This window comes from Erythrolamprus reginae, chromosome 11 (assembly GCF_031021105.1).
Source record: "Erythrolamprus reginae isolate rEryReg1 chromosome 11, rEryReg1.hap1, whole genome shotgun sequence".
Lineage (NCBI taxonomy): Eukaryota > Metazoa > Chordata > Lepidosauria > Squamata > Dipsadidae > Erythrolamprus > Erythrolamprus reginae.
In genome coordinates, this window is record NC_091960.1 from 1,152,905 (window position 1) to 1,168,480 (window position 15,576).

Below are 15,576 nucleotides of genomic sequence, written 5' to 3' on the forward strand. Positions count from 1 at the left end.
GACCATGATTTTGCCTGGACTTTAAAACCCATCACGCACGTCGTAAAGTCAGAAACAGATAGTTTAAAAAAAACACACGGAAAGGAAAACAGGCAGTTTTGAGATCCACAAGTGACACGTAAGCCAAGCCACGTTTTCAGGGAGGGGGCACAGGGAGGGGGGGCTGCCTTCTTGCACTCGCTGGCCAGGGTCCTTCTCCGCTGGGCCGTGCCAGCTTTGCCCCGTCGGGTGCCCAGCCAAGCGGGCCACTTGGTCCTCCTCCTGCCCTGCCTCGGACAGACCCTGGAGGAAGGCTGCGGTGGAGCCGAAATCTAAGTTAAAATGCTGGGCTGTTGAGTGGTTTTTTTAAATGGACCCACTTCTAGCCATCAACATCAGGTTGGTGCCCCAGAGGAGATCACCCCTATCTCTTTTGGCATTCACACACCCCTATCCCTGTTTGGGTGACCTCAAGTGTCCCCCCAAACTCTGTAGCCTTCAGTTACGGAAACATTTGTGGCCCCACTAAGCCAAATTTGAGCGTGTGTGTTTATTTTTGCCATTGGGCTGAAAAAATAGCCGTTCCTTGCTTTTCCCCCTGTAGGGAATCTGGGAAGTGGCCTAGTCAGTTTCTCAGAGAAGTTTCTGTCCTCTTGAACAGAGCGATTTCCCCCAGCTTAGCCATTAAAGAGGAGGTGGGATGGGTGGCACCGAAACAGCCCAGCAGGTTCTGGTGCCAAGGGAAACACACACGCACGCACCCCCCCCCCAGGGCCAAAAGCCCAAGTTAGGCCCCCTCCCTTGCCAGTCGTGTGGCATCACTTTAGCAACCCGGAAGCATGCATAGGTCGGTTCAGGAAATGGATGAGATTCGCGCAGGAGACTTGGATGGGAAGGCCTCCACTCCGGAGCTGAAAGACGGAAGTTGGTAACTGTGGTTGCATTTGGTGGAAGGGGTGGCAGGGGGGGGGGGGGCGAGGGGCCAGAGCGGCCTCAGGCTTTCTTCAGCATCTTGGTGGTCTGGTTGTTGGCTTCGCTGATGCTGATCACGTTGGCAATGGCCTGCAGGGGAAGAAGAGAATGGAAGAAACAGCGAGCAGGGGGTTGGACTAGAAGACCTCAAGGATCCCTTCCAACTCCATCATTCTGCATTCTATCTCAACGGCTGCCAATTTAACCATGTGGTCAGATTGAGGACCCAGATTGCTGGGGGCAAGAGGCTGATTCTGTCAACTGTTTATAGTGGGCTGCCAAAGGAAGGAAGGAAGGAAGGAAGGAAGGAAGGAAGGAAGGAAGGAAGGAAGGAAGGAAGGAAGGAAGGAAGGAAGGAAGGAAGGAAAGAAGGAAGAGAGCTGGGGTGGTGCAGTGGTTAGCACTGCAGGCTCCTTCAACTAACTGCCATCTGTAGTTCAGCAGTTCAAATCTCACCACCGGCTCCAGGTTGACTCAGCCTTCCCTCCTTCCGAGGTGGGTCAAACAGGGCCCAGATTGTTGGGGGCAAGAAGCTGATTCTATAAACCGCTTACAGAGGGCTGTGAAAGCACCGTGAAGTGGTATATAAGTCTAAATGTCGTTGCTCTTCTGCTCTTTAAATAATAAAGGGGCAATGCCGCCCTCTGCCGTGGAAGCAAGAAATCGTGGTAGCAACATCCCTTAAATCTAATCACGGCCTTCATGCCATCAAACATCCCAATCAATTCGTGATCTATTCTAGACTGCGGGTTTTTTTCTTTTCAACTGTTGCTGGGTGACCAGAGACTTACCTGTGTCCTTTATTCAAGCCATGAATTTGGCTGTGAACATTTACCACCCTAATCAATTGCGCCTTAACCCACCTTCTCTTTGATGTTCTCCACCTGCTTGCTCTGGACGTCGATTTCATTGCTCATGTCCACGGCCATGCTGCGCAGGTTACTCAGCATGCTGTCCACCTGGGTCAAATTCTGCTCCAGCTCCTCCTCCACGTCGTCCTTCACTATCCTGGGCAGGAAGAGACACGCAGGGACTCATTTGGAGCAGCCCCTCCTCGCAAACGGACCGAGTCTGGGACGCTTGCAGTTAGGATTCACAGGGGCGAAGCTCGCTCGAGCGTGTTAGCAAGGAGTGACCACAATATTCAAGGGTCCCAAATTCTCCTTCTCCTCCTCCCAAACTCCCTTCCATTCTAGCACTGATGAGGTTCCCTAGTTGGGTCATGAGACGTCTGCAAGAATGCAACCAAGCCCAGAGAGCATCGTAGACTTCACAGCCCTCCTTCTCCTTCCTTCTTTCTCCTCCTCCTCTTCCTTCTCTTCCTTCTTCCTTTTCTTCTCCTTCTCCTCCCCCTGCTATTCCTCCACTTTCCTCCTTCTTTCTTTTTTCCTTCTTTCTCCTCCTCCTCCCTTCTTCCTCTTTCCTTCCTTCCTTCCTTCCTTTCTTCCTCCCTCCCTCCTCCAACCCAATTCCCTTCCCTTCTAGCTCAGTCCTCCTCCTCCTCCCTCTCCCACTCGCTCCCTTCCTTCCTCCTTCCTTCTTTCTTCTCCTTCTCCCATTCCCCTCCTTCCTTCTTTCTCCTTCTTCCCCTGCTCCTCCTTCTCCCTTCCTTCCTTCCTCTTCCTCCTCCTCCTCTTCCTCACCTCTGGATGAAGGGCCCACTCATCATCATCTGTGTCCCGGCAGTCATCATGATGGGCTGCTGGGACACCACGTCCTGTCCGTTGCCCGAGGCCGCCTTGCTAGCCTCCATGGCCTTCATGTTCTTTAACCTGGAAAAGGGAGAAAGAGGAAAAACCCCTTCGGCTGTCAGTCATCCTGGCTTAGTCTCTCCCCCCCCCCGAGTCTCCGGGGTCCAAGGAGGCTCAGAGAAGCCTAGAGGGCCACTGCAGCCCCCACGTGCCCCAGGGCTGCTTTCTTGGTGTCTCTGACTTCCCCTCCCTGCCCTGGAGATGCTTCTGCAGAAGAACAGCCCATAAAATCTTCTGCTACAACGCCCTTCCTGTCAATGGCTACTTAAACCACGAATCCTGGCTTAATCCTTTCCCCACCACCACTCACTTGGCGCAGGGGCAGACGAAAAGGCCGCAGCATTTGGCCATGTCGCTGAGGTTCTTCTCGGCTTCCTTCATGTCTTGGATGATCTGGTCCAAGCCGTCCTCGATGCGGTCCAGCTGCTCTGAGGGGGAGAGGGAGGAAGGTGGACAAAGGGCCCTCCTGAGGGCATCCATACGGGAGGGGCAGACGATTCCAAAACGTCAAGAGGGAGGCCACCATTGTGCAAATTTTAGGACCATTTTTTCCCCTGTGGTCCTTAAGTGAATGACCACATTTGTTAAATGACTCAGGCTCAACCTGACAGCTAAAATTAATTTAATTAATTAAAGATCCATCCGTTTCTTGTTTGCATGGCACCTGTCATAGAAACATAGAAGATTGACAGCAGAAAAAGACCTCCTGGTCCATCTAGCCTGTTCTGATATTATTTCCTGTATTTTATCTTAGGATGGATCTATGTTTATCCCAGGCATGTTTAATATTCAGTTACTGTGGATTTACCAACCAGGTCTGCTGGACGCTTGTTCCAAGCATCTACAACTCTTTCAGTCAAATAATATTTTCTCACGTTGCTTCTAATCTTTCCCCCAACTAACCTCAGATTGTGTCCCCTTGTTCTTGTGTTCACTTTCCTATTAAAAACACTCCCCTCCTGAACCTTATTTAACCCTTTAACACATTTAAATGCTTCGATCCTGTCCCCCCTTTTCCTTCTGTCCTCCAGACTCTACAGATTGAGTTCATGAAGTCTTTCCTGAAAAGTTTGGTGCTTGGTTAAAGAAACTGCAATTTAAGATGCAGGGATCATCCAGCCATCTTCACACGGGGATAAATCCTCAGAATTTACCCCCTTGGTCGTCCAGCATAACCAGAGTTCGAATCCCGGCATCTTTGCTCTGTTGGAAAATCAGAAATAACAATGGCTTGGCTAGAATCCCAAGAAACGGGTGTCTCAGTCTCCCCCCCCTCCACAGATCGAGTCATAAACAAACCATTCCTCCCTCACTTCCTCTCTTACCTCATCCACCAGCTGCAACATTCGCCTGGTACTTTCCAAAGACTGCAAAAAAAAATAAGAAGAAGAAAGAAGAATGCAATGTTAAGGAGAGAGAAACAATCATTATCCTTCAGTATCATCTGTTTCAGCAAGATATTAAAAAATATTGTTTTTTTAATTCCTGGAAAGTCTGTTGCAGCCGTTCCACTATTTCAGATTTTTTTAAAAATAGGATTATTATTTTTTTAAATAAAAAGAGTCAGCTTCTGCTGCCTCCGTTGCATATTTTTCTCATTAATTGGAAGTGAAAAATATTATGCATAATCAGCTTTAAAGCTCTCCAGGTGCTCTCAAGGACCAACAAAATGTCCAAGGAAAATTATTATTATTATTATTATTATTATTATTATTATTATTATTATTATTATTATTTGTATGCCGCCCCTCTCCAAGGATATTCTGATATTCCAGCTCAACATATATAGATATTCCTATATATTCCTATATATAGGTATTCCTCGACTTATGACATTTTCTTATGGACTGTCAATCAGGGCTGCTTCCTAAGTGGACAGTTTGATTTCACAGGAGTTTGATTGACTTGGAATTCTATTGTGTTGTTTAAGTATTTTTTTTGAGCAGTGTATAATGTTCAGATTCTAGATGCCATTCAATCGTCATTCATTTTAATTTTCTATCCAGCCCTTCGTAAAATAAGTCTGGGATTCTTGTGGTTTCCCTTCTCTGAGGGTTAAGAGAAAATTCCGCTGAAATTCTAATTAGAAGATTTTTTTGCCAGAAGCCTCTGCCATTAATTGCTATTGGTTCCTAAGTGGCAGCAACTTGACTGGTAAACTGTTGATTAAACTGCTGCTTAATTGGCCCACAACTGGATGGTTTTAATTACAATTTTCTTTCTTATGCTTCCATAGTATTAAAAAAAAACCAACCCAGCTAATTCTGCTAATGGAGAAATAAGGAAACGCCAGCGTCTTCCAGGGCAGCTAAGGAGCCATTAACCAGTTATTTGCTAGTCAAGCTCCCGTGTTGCGGAATACAAATTATTTGCAGGCTCGGGAAGCTGCTATTTCAAGGGAGCAAAATATTAATTAAACCTGCAGGAGTCCTGACAAACCTCCGAGTGGTTTCCCCATCCACACTGAATAATTTGATCCTGCGATGTTGTTTAATTTCAGGGTGGAACCAAATTACAAACCCCCCCACAGGGATATACAGCCAGTCTCCAACTTACAACCACAATTGAGCCCCAAACACCTGTCGCTAAACAAGACGGTTGCTAAGTGGGTTTTATACGACTTTTCTCGCCCCAGCGATTAAGTGAATTCGTGCATTTGTTAGATTAGTCACAGGGTCGTTAAGGGAATCTGGCTCCCCATTGGTTGGGCTTGTCAAGAGGTCACAAGAGGGGATTGTGTGAGCCCCACGGACACTGTGACTGTCATGAGTCAGTTGACAAGGGTCCAAATTTTGATCATGTGACCGGGGGAGTGGACAATCATGAGTGTGGAAAATGGGACATTTTTTCCCGTTTCAACTACGAATGGTCATTAAATGATGCAGGACACTAAATGGTCCTGCAAGAAGTTGGAAGTTTTGCTCCGTGGCTTTTGTTTGCAAAAAGAAAATAAATTCACAAAGGAAGGAAGGAGGGAGGGAGGGAGGAGGGAAGGAAGGAAAGAAGGAAGGAAAGAAGGAGGGAGGGAGGAAGAAGGAAGGAAGGAAGAAGGAAGAAAAGAAGGAGGGAGGGAAGAAGAAGGAAGGGAGGAAGGAAAGAAGAAAGGAAGGAAAGAAGGAGGTAGGGAGGAAGAAGGAAGGAGGGAAGGGAAAAAGAAGAAAGGAGGGAGGGAGGGGGATAGGGAGGAAGAAGGAAGGAAGGAAGGAGGAAAGGAAGAAAGGAAAGAAGGAGGGAGGGAGGGAGAAAGAGGGAGGGAGGGGCCTGCAGGGGTTTGTCCATCTGGGCAGAAGCCCAACCTCATTGTTGATGTGATGGATCCGTTGCTCCAGGTCTTCGGACTCGCCTCCGGCCACCGGGTGGGCTGCCATGCTGGGATCCCCCAGGAGAGCGCAGGGGGTGAGGGGGTCCTGGGACGGGGAGGGGCAGCGTCTCCTGCAAAAGAAATGGGGGGTGGGGGGGGACCAAGGGGAGAAGTGACTGTCACTTGTTGCTTGTATCCTCAAGATATTTATTCATATTGTTTCCTGGTTGCTTATTTGACCCCTATGACAATCATTAAGTGTTGCACCTCCTGATTCTTGACCAATGTCTCTTTTTCTTTCATGGACACTTTTACGTACATCTCCCAAGCGTGGAAATGACTGCGTGGGGGGGGGGAGCAACTACTTCACCTTTAAAAACAACAACACAAGAGCACACAATAGATACAAACTAAATCGCTCCAAACCGGACTAGAGAAAATACGATTTCAGCAATAGAGGGGTCAACGCTTGGAATTCACTACCGGACTCTGTTGCTTCTTCCCCCCATCCCAAAATCTTCAACCTTCCATTATCTACAATCGACCCCTCCCCTTTTCTAAGGGGTCTGTAAGGGGCCTGCATCCTAATGCCTTTTTTTATCTTTTCTATCTCTACTTTATACTTATATTATGTTAAACATACTACAATAAAATACTATATTTGTATGACAAATAAATACATAAATATAAATAAATAAAAAGTGCAGCTATGGCAGATTGGGAGGCAGGAAGAGCCCCCCTCCAGCCCCCGCTGCCTCCCCCCACCCAGTTTCCCCCCAAGCTCAGGTCTCCCCCTCCTTCTTCTGCCTTCTTCCCCCCCCCATCCCATCCCCCCCCCAGAGCATCCCTGGGCCTCCTTGGCAGGACAGGTGCTGCCTTTTGTCTGCGCATCTTATGCCGAGTGAGGAGAGGAAGAGGCGGAGGAGGGGGAGGACTTTTTGGGGGGGAGGAAAGGAGGGTCCTCCAGGGAACAAAGCGAGGTGGGCGCCGCGTTGCCAAAGGAAAAAACGCCCCTTGTTTTCAAAACTTATTTTTCAAAGCTTATTTATAGCTGGGGACTTGGGGAGCTTCTGGCGGCATTCCCGGGGAAGACAAAGGCTTTGCTCCGGGGGTGGAGGGGAGGAGACAGGGGGGGGGCTGAGGGGGGCTCTCTCCCATCTGCTCCCTTCCAGAAGCAATCTTGTGGGTGTGCCAAAAACGCCCCCCCCCCCGTTTGACAGTCCTTCCGCCTCTTGCAACCAAGGTTGGCTCAGATGGGCTTGCAATAGCACAAGCAACGGCATTTAGACTTATATGCCGCTTCATGATGCTTTCACAGCCCCCTCTAAGCGGTTTACAGACTCAGCCTCTTGCCCCCAACCATCTGGGTCCTCATTTAAAGACAGAAGGCTGAGTTGACCTCCAGCCGGGGATGAGATTTGAACTGCTGGCAATTGGCAGAATTAGATTGCAATACTGCATTCTAACCGGGAGGGAAGGAAAAGAAAGGAGGGAGGGAAGGAAGGAAGGGAGGGAGGGGGGGAGGAAGGGAGAGAGGGAAGGAAGGGAAGGAAGGAAGGAAGGATAGTAGCAATAGCATTTAGACTTATCACTTCCTAGTGCTTTTCCAGCCCAAAGAGTCTCCATAGACTAACAACAACAGCAACCACAACGAAGGGGCCTTGGAGGTCTTCTAGTCCAACCCCCTGCTTTGGCAAGAAACCCTACACTACTTCAGACAGATGGCTATCCAACATCTTCTTAAAAACTTCCAGTGTTGGAGCATTCACAACTTCTGGTGGCAGGCTGTTCCACAGATTAATTGTTCTAACTATCAAGAAATTCCTCCTTAGTTCTTAGTTGTTTCTCTCCTTGTTTAGTTTCCACCTATTGCTCCTTGTTCTACCCTCAGGGGCTTTGGAGAATAGCTTGACCTCTAAGTCTGCTCAAACTGAGCCCATGGAGGACATAGAATAATAGAGCTGGAAGGGACCTTGGAGGTCATCTAGTCCAACCCCCTGCTTAGGCCGGAGACCCTACACTACTTCAGACAGATGGTTATTTAATCTCTTCTTACAAGCTCCCAGTATTGGACTATTAACAATTTCTGGAGGCAAGCTGTTCCACTGGTTAATTGTTCTCACTGTCGGGAAATGTCTCCTTAGTTCTAAGTTGCTTCTCTCCTTGTTTAGTTTCCACCCATTGCTTCTCATTCTACACTCAGGGACTTTGGAGAATAGCCGGACTCCTCCTTCTTTGTGGCAACCCCTGAGATATCGGAAGGCTGCTATCATGTCTCCCCTGGTCCTTCTTGTCATTAAACTAGCCATGCCCTGTTCCTGCAACCGTTCTTCATTGTGGTCATATCTCAAGGGCCGGCCTGCCTGCCAAGAAACAGCAAATGTGGGGGTCTGGCCATCCAAATGTCAGCTGGTCCCTTGCCAACAACTTTGCCCCCCTCAAAATTTCCCTCTCGGTTGCTCAGAGTCCTTGCAAATTTAATTTTTTCTCCATTAAAATTCTCCAAAGCCCCTGAGGGCAGAACAAGAAGCGATGGGTGGAAACTAAACAAGGAGAGAAGCAACTTAGAACTAGGGGGGAATTTCCTGACAATCAGAACAATTAACCAGGGGAACATCTGCAGAGAAGGAATTAAGGAGAAATTTTAATTTGCAAGAAAATTGCAAATATTGGGGTGGGGGGGGGGAGAGAGAATGGCCTTTTAAAGCTGCCAGCATACAAAGTGGGGAGGGAGCAGCAGCCCCAGTGCCCCCCCTCGCTTTGAGCCCCCCAGGAAGAAACCCAAAAGCCAATGGGCTGATCAAAAGCCCTGATCCCACCTGCCGCTGTCTTCAGTGGAGCTGATGCAAGGTTTTGAAAGGGTTTTTCCCCCTCCCAGGTGTGCGTGGATTAAATTGGTGCCATCAAAGACTGTTTTCAGAGGCTCAGCTGTCCTTCTCAGACTCGATGGGGACTGGCTGCGTGTTTTGGCCATTATTTTTCAGCCAAAAGGCAACGGCTGTTTCACGTGCACCCAGGACGTCCGTTTAATTGAGCTGCTGAGAGTGACTCAGGCCCAGGAATGTTTGGGCTTGCTGCAAAATGGAAAGGGGGCTGTAGGGGGGAGGAGGAGGAGAGGAGAGTCCTTTGAGGACCCTTCCTCTCTTGGTTCAGTTCAGGAGCCCACGCGGGGTGGTCACGGCTCCCCAAAGGTCTCGCCCAAAGCTGTTTCATCACATAACCCACAACAGCCCTGTCAGGTAGACTGAACTGAGAGAGAAAAGGATCTGCGTAAAATCACTCAATGAGTTTTCATAGCTGGGGGTAGAATTGAACCTTGGACCTGCCCAGATTGGTCCAACCTCTGCACTACGACACCAATATGGTTGCCAAGCATCTTAGCACACTATCTGTCTATCAATCAATCAATCAATCAATCACCTCTCTTGCCTCTCTCTGTCTCTCTCCCTCTTCTCTTTCTCCTATCTTTGTCGGTCTCTGTCTGTCTGTCAATATTTATTTGTTTCTCTGCCTCTTTCTCGTGTGCTATCTCACTGTCTCTGTACTGTATCTATCTCTGTCTGTCTATCTATCTATCTATCTATCTATCTATCTATCTATCTATCTGTAACCTATCTATTATCTATCTAATCTATCAGTCATCATCTATCTATCATCACTATCTATTGCTATCTATCTACTGCTATCTATATCTATTATCTCTCCATCTATTATCTTTCTGTCTCTATCGCTCCATCATCTATGTTATCTGTTGTCTTATCTCTTTCTCTCTCTGTCTATCATCTATTATCTATCTCCCTGTCTATATCTATCATTTATTGCTATATCTAGTGTGTATCATCTATCTCCATCTATTTATCATCTATTATCTGGGTCTGTCCGTCCATCCATCCATCCATCCATCCCTCCACCCACCCACCCACCCACCCACCCACCCACCCACCCACCCACCCACCCACCCATCCATCCATCCATCCATCTATCTATCTATCTATCTATCTATCTATCTATCTATCTATCTATCTATCCATCTATCCAATATATAATATCTATGTATCAGCTCTATCTTTATATCTATTATCTATCTCTCCATCGTCTATCGTGTATTAAATCTATATGCCACTCAACCTACTCTACAAAGTGACTCTGGGCAGTTTGGGTTCATTCTTCCATTGTTTAATAATCTCCTTTTGTCTCCACAAACTTGTCTGGACGTCTTCAGCCTGCAGAACCAGGATTATGGCAGAACCCAACCATCCCTATAACGTGGCTCACCCCACATGGGGCAAACTGCCTTAGGGCCTTCCAGCTTATTCTATTCCATCCTTTTTGAGTGATGCAGAGCTGGGGGGTTTTTTGAGGGGGGGGGTGTTCTTTTTTCCCCTCTCTCTCTCTCTCTTTTTTCCTTTGAATTGGAGAGATGCATTTGAGCAGAGCGCGTTCCCTGTCTAATTATACCCCAACTCGTGAAAATGCCTGCCATGAGTCGAGAAGGGCCCAAAAGTATAAGGAGAACGTGCTAACTTCGTTACCGACGCCATCTGTCTCAGAGGCCTCTTTGCAAAGACCAGTTGAAGCCTCTTGGAATCAAGGAAGCCTAAGAAAGGGAGCGCTGTGTTTTGGCAAGCGAGCAGGCCGATAACACCACCGGCCGACCTCTCAAACCAAACCCTGCAACTGGAATCTCCAAGTCCAGCAAGAGAAAAGGGAGAATTGCACACAAAGCTTAAAGCCGAAAGTTGAAAGACAAGCCAGGGAGTTGAAATGGATTTCAAGGGTGGCACAGGGGTTGAATCCCTTCAGTAGAAATCCTACACCCCAGGAGAAAAGGGTGAGTCCTCTTGAACCAACTTATCCAGCTGTTGGGCTGGATAGGCCAGATGTTGTGTGTCACCCCCAACTCTCACATCTCGGGAAACCTAGACAAAGCAGTTGTGGCCAGAAAGACCCTTCAAAAAGGGGGGCGTCCATCTCCATTCCACCTCCAAACTGGATCCTCTTGAGAAAAACCAAATTGGCCAAGTTACACCTTGCAAGTACAGTACAGTAAATGGAAAAACAACTCTGGGCTCTTAAAAAAAAACCTTAGAAAATCTCTACTAGTTTTTTTCTCATCCTTCCTACCGTCCTTTTCCTCCCACTTGGGACTGTAGGACTGTCACTTGTTGCTTGTATCCTAAGATTTTTATTAATATTGATTCTCCGTTGCTTATTTGACCCTTATGACCATCATTAAGTGTTGCACCTTGTGATTCTTGACAAATGTCTCTTTTTCTTTTATGTTCACTGAGAGCATCTGCACCAAAGACAAATCCCTTGTGTGTCCATCACACTTGGCCAATAAAGAATTCTATTCTATCCGATTCGATTCGATTTTTGGGGGGTCTCTGCAAGGCTGGGGAGGAAGGAGTAACGCCAGGCATCGTGAGGGCGCCAGGTTGAAGACGGCAGCGTTGTGTCTCCACAGTCGCTGCTTCTCCAAACAACCTGCACACATACACACAGAGAGAACGAGGTCCACGCACTTCCCCGGTTCCCGAAAGCGGCCGTGCTGGGCTGCCACACAGCTCACAAACACTGGCGGAAAAAACTCTCCATCTTCCCAGGCCCCCCCTGGTTGTGACTCTTTTCCTGGCCAGTTTATTTCCCCCCCCCCCCTTGGCAAATTCACTTTTCCAGCCCCAGAGCCCTTCGCCAACGGGGTTCCTGCTGCGAGGAGTAAACAACAGGTTGCCGGAGAAGTCGGGGAACTCGCTGGGCTGCCTCTGACGCACCGCAGAGAGAGACCGCTTGCAAGGGACGTGGGAATCAGGCAGCATCCCCCCCACCCCCCACCCCCAATAATTGGAGTTTGTCCCCCAGGGAAAAAACCAGGAATCAGCCTTACATCAAGTTCAGCATCTGGGGGGAATTGGCCAGGATGTTTGGGGCAAAGATTGACATCCCTAAGGGTCCCTGCATTTACTTCTGCAGCCCACCCCCTCCACCTCTACCCCGCCCACCCCGTTGCCCCCATCCTCACGTACCTCTTCCTGCTGCGCTGCCTTCCCTCTCCTCTTGTGCGCCCAAAGCTTCATCCAGAAGGGAGCCACGCCTTCCCATCCAAGACCAAGGCAGCCTCCCACCCTCCTCTGGAGGGAGGCCATTGGGCAGGGACCCTGAAAGGCAGCTGGCGGAATACCCCCATTGGCTGCCCGGTTGGGGGGAAAAAAAGAAAGGGTGGGGCAGGCCTGGAGCTGGTACCCTCTCCTTCCCTCCCTCCAGGGGATGCTGTTGCCAGGGGCAACCCGACGAGAGGCCCGGAGGATGGAGATGGCAACTTGGGTGCCGTCACCTGAGCCACTCCGTGGCTGACACAATGAACTTTTAAGCCCCCCAGGGACCCTCCCTTCCAGCATGAGGCATGGAGGGGGTCAGGGGGTCAGGTTGAGGGGTGGCAAAGCCCAGGAACTTTTGGCCGGTGGTCTTGGCTTCTTAATGCTGAGGCCAAGATTTTGATATATGTCCTGGGCTTTTTTGGCACAGCAACCTGGCAATTTGGACATTTTTGTAACCCGGGGCAACTGAACCTCTTGATTACCCAGCAGATGTCTTGGTAACCAAGGCAACGGCAGTATCTTTGAGTAATTGGGCACCGCGGCTTGATAACTTCCACTTTGGCAAACGCCAAAGACGGTTCTGGTTCCCCCTGAGGAACAAAAGAAGAAGGAAGGAGAAGGAGGAGAAAAAGAAGACATAGTAGAGGAGGAGGAGGAAGAGAAGAGAAGAAGGAAGAGGAAGAGGAGAAAGAAGGAAGAGGATCCAGGAGATCCAGAGGTGTCCAACCTTAGCAACCTTTGACATCCCTGCCTTAGACCATTCCTGACAAATTCCTGTCCAGTCTCTTCTTAAAAACCTCCAGTGATGTTGCAGGCACAGTTTCTGGAGGCCAGCTGTTCCACTGGTTAATTGGTCTGATTGTCAGGACAGTTCTAGACCGATAGTAACCTTTTTCCTACTCCAGACCAACAGTTCTGTGATCTTTCCACTTTTCTTCAGTATTCATCCATTAAAAAAAAAAAACCAACAACCCAGAACTAGGGCCAACATGGGATCCCCATGTTAAAAGACGACTCCAGAAAGCGAGTCAAGTTACCTTTGGTTCAAAATCCCAGGGTAGATCCCTCTCTGCAGCCCACCCTTAAAATCTCTGGGCAAAACCTGCTTTGTTTGTCCTCAAAGAGAAAACAGGGTTATTCTCCAGATGAATATTTATCACTTGCTGTGTTCTCTTGTGTTTGCGAAAGCAGTACAAACGAGGAATAAATTAATTTCAGGAAAAGTGGGAGGCGTATGTTGTTGGGTGCCGGTGGAATTAATTTAACATCGATTGGATGCAGAGATGGAACGGTGACGTGTGCTCGCCCCCTCTGTGGCTCTGAGTGCTAGCGGAGTCCAGCACAATCCTGCTACAGTACCAACATGCAGGGGCGCCTGTGGCCCAGGTGCAGTGGCAGGATTGCGCTGGACTCTGCTAACACTCAGAGCCCCGGGGGCAAGCCCACATCCCCCTTCCCCCTTAGCAGCCCACCTCCGATTGGATGGGTGGGTGTTTGAGAGCATTGCTAGCTACTCACAACATATAGAGGGTGTGTTCCAAAAGTAATGCAATTTTTTTTAAAAAAGTAATTTATTGAACAGATTTGCACAAACACTTAAAATTCTTCCAAGTTGTGACTTTGGGCCTCTACACATTTTTTCTAGCGACTCTGCCATGACCGGTATGCGCCATGGAAGGTGTCTTTGGGGACCTCTCGCAAGGTCTTCATCACGGCTGATTGGATCTCTTCTATGGATGGAAAACGTGCCTTGCCACAACACGCTACGAGTCCGCGAGTTCCTGGCCAAACACCAGGTGCCAACGCTGCCCCCCCTATAGTCCTGACATCTCCCCAGAAGACTTCTTTTTGATCCCAGCCCTGAAAGGAACCTGGTTTTCGTCCATAGAAGAGATCCAATCAGCCGTGACGAAGACCTTGTGAGAGGTCCTCGAAGACGCCTTCCAGGGCGCATACTGGTCACGGCAGAGTCACTGGAAATAATGTGTAGAGGCCCAAGGACAGTGCTTTGAAGAATTTTAAGCGTTTGTGCAAATCTGTTCAATAAATTACTTTTTTTTTAAATTGCACTACTTTTGGAACACGCCCTGTATACAACTGCAAATGTTGGTCTCATTTGGCCTACATGTTGGCTGCCAACAATAAACATATTGCAGGGATCCGGGTTTATCTGGAGAGGCAGAGATTCAAAGATGAGCTCCATTCCTTGCCAAGGAAGCATCCTCCTGTGACAGCCCAGATGAAAACCCAGGCTGGTTTCTTGTTACGCAACTTTCATTCCTGTTTCTACTGAGCTCTCCGAAAACAGAGTGGGTGTCAGAGGCGCCAAAGGCAGCTCGCACACTTGCAGGCAATCCCCACCACCGAAGCCTGGAGGAGTAAATGATGGTGTGCGTGTGTTTGTAACTTGCCAAAAGACATCACTCAAATCCTGATGGTAGAAAAACTTCGCTTTCTTTGCAAGAAAACACCAAGGACACCTCAGCTCACCTGCAGCCCATTTTCGTCCTTGGTTTCAAAAATCCCCCCTGGGAGAATATTATATTCCCCACAGGTGGTTCTCCAACAGGGTGAAACACACAACAAACACACCCACAAACACACCAACACGGGGAGGCACGGGCAGGATAAGAGGAGAACGCTGCTTTTCAGTCTTGGTTATTCCAACAGAAACGCTCATCTAATCTTTGATGGTGGTTTGATTCTAGGCACACAATCCCTTTGTCTTGGAGCCTGGGGGCCCAACGCAAGTAGGCCACTCTGCAGGGGGCTATCAAAGACACCTCCCCCCCCCAAAAAAAACCATGTGATTCATGCTCCCCTCCTCCTCTCCAGCTGTTATTGTATGGATTATTTGGTTTGTTATTATTACTTTTATCATTTGAACGTTTTATCAGGTTTTAATGTTTGTAAGCTGCCCAGAAGTTGACTCTAGATGGGATGGGGGACAAACAAATCAGATATATTGATAGATATACAAAGACAGACAGACAGACAGACAGACAGAGAGAGAGAGAGATGGTAGATAGATAGATGATAGATAAGATAGATAGATTAGATAGATACATAGCTGATAGATAGATGATAGATAAATAGATAGATGATAGATAGATAGATAGATAGATAGATAGATAGATAGATAGATAGATAGATAGATAGATGATAGGTAGGTAGATAGATGATAGATAGATGATAGATAGATAGATAGATAGATAGGTAGATAGATGATAGGTAGGTAGGTAGATAGATAGATGATAGATAGACAGACAGACAGACAGACAGACAGACAGACAGACAGACAGACAGACAAACTCAGGGAGCACCAACGCGCCCCACAGTCCTCCTCCTGCCCCCTTCTGAGGAAATTCTCCAGTTGAGTCATGAAGTTCATAGTTTTAAGGCTCTTAAGTCAGACCCGCATTGTAAGGACATGAAAAGAGAAGGATTCATCCCTGAGCAAACAAAGACAACAGAG

At 48.1% G+C, this 15,576-nt stretch overlaps 1 pseudogene; it reads right to left on the bottom strand.

Annotated features, from left to right (window-relative positions):
* Nucleotides 1-4: 4 nt before the first annotated feature.
* On the bottom strand, nucleotides 5-12,105 carry LOC139174029 (synaptosomal-associated protein 25-like; annotated as a pseudogene).
* Between the last annotated feature and the right edge of the window lie 3,471 nt (nucleotides 12,106-15,576).